Source organism: Berghia stephanieae, chromosome 2, assembly GCF_034508935.2.
Source record: "Berghia stephanieae isolate SIO BIC M18660-M18661 chromosome 2, UCSD_Bste_1.3, whole genome shotgun sequence".
Classification (NCBI taxonomy): Eukaryota; Metazoa; Mollusca; class Gastropoda; order Nudibranchia; family Aeolidiidae; genus Berghia; species Berghia stephanieae.
The window spans coordinates 96,844,277-96,849,276 of record NC_088361.1 but is presented as its reverse complement, the minus strand read 5'-3'; the positions used below and the strand labels follow the sequence as shown (position 1 = coordinate 96,849,276).

The 5,000-nt window shown below is 35.4% G+C and overlaps 1 protein-coding gene across 6 annotated transcripts in view; it reads left to right on the top strand.

The window, feature by feature from the left end:
* The window catches only part of LOC144965957 (glycoprotein-N-acetylgalactosamine 3-beta-galactosyltransferase 1-like), a 63,800-nt gene that overhangs the window by 602 nt on the left and 58,198 nt on the right, over positions 1–5,000 (top strand). The gene's annotated exons all lie outside the window — the stretch shown is intronic.

Sequence of the window (5,000 nt, the reverse complement as noted above, 5' to 3'; positions counted from 1 at the left end):
ATAGATAGTTTGAAGTTGACGTCACTCAGGTCTTTGTCCCTGACCAACATACAAAGCCATAATCCGCTTGAAGACTGGTTAATAGATAGATCGCAGTTGACGTCACTCAGGTCTTTGTTATTATTTTTTGCCATCCGCGTTTATGAGTAATTCTCACTAAACTGTATTAACCAGAATATATACGTTTAAGGTTACACATAATTGTGTGTGTTAGTCCGTTATACTTCCGGATGGCAATGTTATGAGGTTCTAAGCCAAGCGCATACTATCTGTATATTTTAGTGAAAATTACTCATAAATGGATGGCAAAAAAAAAAAAAAACAATAACAAAGACCAGAGTGACATCATCTTCATTCTATCTATAGATGATGTGCGCTTGGCAAAGAAACTTACAACATTGCCATCCGGAAATATAACGGACCAACGCACAAAACTATGCTAACCTTAAATGATTATAGTCTGGTTAATACAGTTTAGTGAGAATTACTCATAAACATGGATGGCAAAAAACAATAACAAAGACCTGAGTGACGCCAACTTCGTTCTATCTATATGTGATCCATCATCTCAAAACGGTATTATGTCGAAAGGAATCGGACCGTAGCCTTCGTTAACTTAAAGCCTGATACGAACCGAAAAAATTATTCAGAAAGGAAGACGAAGATCACGGGAAAAGGTTAATTGGATTCAATAGCCTGATGTCACGTCGCCCAGCAACGGCGAGCAGCGTGGTTCTAAACAAAGAAAATCGGTACTTTTTATTCTTCATGCTGGCTAGAACTTATCATATGTAATGTGAACAGAATGTATAATAGTCAAAAGATGATCATATTTATAATGTTTTTCTCCTCTAGATACACTTTTATGCTCGTCGGAGAAATATTTCATAAGGGCGTCCGCTATTGTTCCGATAGTATAGAGCCAGTTGCTAAGTTACTATGCGTCATTACGAGGGAAGTGATGTCATGACTGTTGAAGCGTATTTTGAGTTATAATCAATAGCTCAACCAATGGAATCATTTCTTTCCTTGAATTCTCATGACAACTCACTTTTTACTTTCTTTTGGTCTTCCTTGTGACGTAATATTTTGGTCAGTATCAGGTTTAGTTTACGAAGGCAACGATTGAAACCCGAATTTTGAATTTAGAAATAAAACGATGAGAAATTGAGGTCCTGGTAACAAATGGGGATGATCTCTATCACTTTCCCATGTGCTCCAGGTAAATGGTCACATCGCCAAAGGTAATCAACATGACCCGCAAGGTGAAAAGTGTTCACAGCTTCTGAACTGTCTAAAAACACGATTGGTCATTTTGTTTACCTTGACATTTGGGTATGTTTACAACTTTCATAATCAAACCAGGATGTTTATATTTGTTAAGAAATATCCAATCGCTGGACCAACAAATCATGTGATTGATGACCCGGTTGGACGAAAACTTGAATATTGCTCCTATTGTATTCGCATATTCCCAACCACAACGAAGAGAAATGAACCCCAAATCTCATAATTTGGGCTATAATACTAATTCCAACATCCAGACATCCCGAATTGATCAGTAGAATTTTGACCAAACAAAAGATGAAATTTGTGACACATCTTCACTTTTGCTCAGACAAACATAGTTGGTTATTTATAGATAGAACGAAGTTGACGTCACACAGGTCTTTGTTATTGTTTTTTGCCATCCGCGTTTATGAGTAATTCTCACTAAACTGACTAAACCAGACTATAAACGATCATGGTTACACAGCGTTTTGTGGGTTGGTCCGTTATACTTCCGGATGGCAATGTTATGAGCTTCTTAGCCAAGCGCATTGGTATTTTACTTCGACACATAACACCGACAGTAAAACCAGTGTTTTTCACTATGTTTACCAATCACTACCATTGTTTACAGTATGACGACTGTCCGAGGGGCGTGGTTTATTTCCTTTCCACTAGGTGTCTATACCGCTCTGACACAGTGAGTCACATATTAATCAACTTCATCATTCTCGGTTTTCAAATTTGTACACTAGAGTATTACTCTTCAACAGTCGTAACGTCACTTCCTTCCTAATGACGCATGGTAACTTAGTAACACTGGCTCTAAACTATCGGAACAATGGTGGACGCCGTATGAAATATTTCTCCGGCGAGCATAAAAGCGTATCCAGAGGAAATAAAACCCATAAATTTGATCATGTTTTGACTTCTCCACATTCTGATCACAAGGCATATGAAAAGTTCTAGCCAGCATGAAGAATAAAAAGTGAAGATTTTCTTTGTTTAGAACCAGATGGCCGCCGTTGCCGGGTGGCGTGACATCAGACTACTGAATCCAATTGACATAACACCTGTTGAACCGATTGCGCGATGGATGAAGTCAGCAGGCAATTATCGACCGATACCCCATCCATTTACATATTATCATATATAAGCTGCACGTCAGTGACAAAAAACAAAACAAACACTTTTTTTTTCATTTCGATTCTTCCACCCCCCCCCCCTCTTCTTCTTCTTCTTCTTCTTCTTCTTCTTCTTCTTCTTCTTCTTCTTCTTCCTCTTCTTCTTCTTCTTTTCCTTCTTCTTCTTCTTCTTCTTCTTCTTCTTCTTCTTCTTCTTCTTCTTCTTCTTCTTCTTCTTCTTCTTCTTCTTCTTCTTCTTCTTCTTCTATCATTATCATATTAAAAGTATGGGATCATCTTAATCAACGAGCACGTCGATCTTAATATATCCGTTTAAAAGATAAAAGTTTTCGGGACAAATTGAAAATAAGGATGTTTTATCAGTACACGTTAGTTTTGGGTTGGAGTTTGCATTGAGTGTAAACCATGCAAGGCTTTCAATGGTTCAACAATATAATGTGCAGTAAAATTGTATGCATAAAATTACTATCAGCAGGTGACTACAATGTGCAGCAAATCAATAACCATATCTACAATCCCACCAATATATATATATATATATATATATATATATATATATATATATATATATATATAGAGAGAGAGAGAGAGAGAGAGAGAGAGAGAGAGAGAGAGTCGTGTGTAAAGATAAGTACGCATTCGTTTGAACCCTCAAAGTATTGAGCACAAAACAATCATGATCATTTGTGATACATCAATCAAAAGCTCATTCATCTCATCATTAAATGTCTACATGAATTGGTTGATCGAAATGCCGTGTATAAAAAGGATATAAAAAGCTTAAGAAGTGGCCACAAAAATTGAGTTAGCAAATCTTCACAACTTTATTAATACTTTGTGTGACCTCTTTTAACTAGATGGAGGGAAACCACTCGCCTTCACATGTACATAAAGTGAAACGATAAATAATATCTTTAAGAAACTTGTATAAACCGTTTTGATGAGGATAAAAACGGTGAAATTATTTCTTCAAGTACCAACACGACATGTTCAAAATTGGATTCATGTTAGGACTGACTGATGACCAAACCCTTGAATAAAAATGTAGTATTTCTCTGAAAAAGCCATAGGTAATTCATGCCCTGTGCGATAGTGCATTTCATGCATAAAAACTGTTACGATTTCATTGTCTCTGGAAAATAGTAACGTGTTTCTGAAGTATATTTCTAATGTAACTGGCAGATGTCAACATGCCATTTATTTTCACAAGGATGTCTTTTTGGCCTCCCATGATCATTCTCCAAACTACCACAAAAATACATCTCCTGTTTCTGATCTGAATGATATGTGTTATTATTAAAAACGTTCAACGTTTTCCTGTAGATACTTCTAGATTCATTTGTAAATAGCCTTTTGTAATAATATTATACCAAACCTGCGTGAATAGTCTGCTATGTAAACCCCAGCGTGAAAATATCTAATCAAACGGGCATGGTCCTCAATGCTTTTTTTGTTGTGTTGTATATATACATACAGCTAAAGAAAAGAAGACCGATATTGAAGAATATAAAATAAATAAGGACACTCATATTGTATTTTATCAGTGATGCTCTAATAATTTTTATCGAGCAGTCTCGTATTAATAACATAACATAACATGTGGTATAGGGCAAAATAGGATAAGATCCTTTGAATGCCCTTAATATTAATTAGTAATGCCATAAATCTATTGATTAAATATTACAATAACGATACACGTGGTAAAGATAGTATTTCAACTTAAATGTACTCATGTGGTGTACAAACATATATCTTTAACCGTGACATGCAAAGCGCACACACAACCACACACACACACACACACACACACATACATACACATACACACGCGTATAGAAGATAACCATAATAATATAATAATGCATAATATATACATACAAGATTGAAAGCCATGTCAACAGCAGAGCAAACAAGTATTATTCGTCATATATAAATCTCCCATCATATAATTCCCTGTCTACTAACACCTTGAAATAATCCATAGATTTTGCATTCTTTGTTTCAAATTTCAAACTGTTCCATTTCTGAACAATACGAATACCGAACCAGTTTTGTCTTATGTTTGTATTCGTATATAAAAGTACCCACCAACGTTCGTATTATATACTTTCACGTCCTGATAAGAGCGAATGCTCGAAACAATATTGTAGGAGTTGGTCATAATTTTATTTGAAATATATATATATATTGTGCAACAAATCAGTAGTTAGGCCTAGATTGGGGGACGGAAATGTCATAATATGGAGTCCCTCATTTTTATGGCAATGTGTTGCTTTAGAAACTGTCCAACGACGCGTGACAAAATTAGTGCCGACTCTTCATGATATAATATAATATTAGGCGATGAGAAATATTAGAATTTCTGGTCTTTCCATCATTAACTCACTCAACCCTGACACCGACTATATCTGTCGTTTACCCGGGTTACTTTTACCCCATGCCTATTTATTACATTTTTCTGAGATAAATTATAGGCATAGTATCAAAGTAATGTTTTTAGTTTTTGCATGTTAATGATAGTTGAATAAAACTATCTATGTACATGCTCATTTTTAATACATATTTTCCAATTTTGAAAAGTAGCAA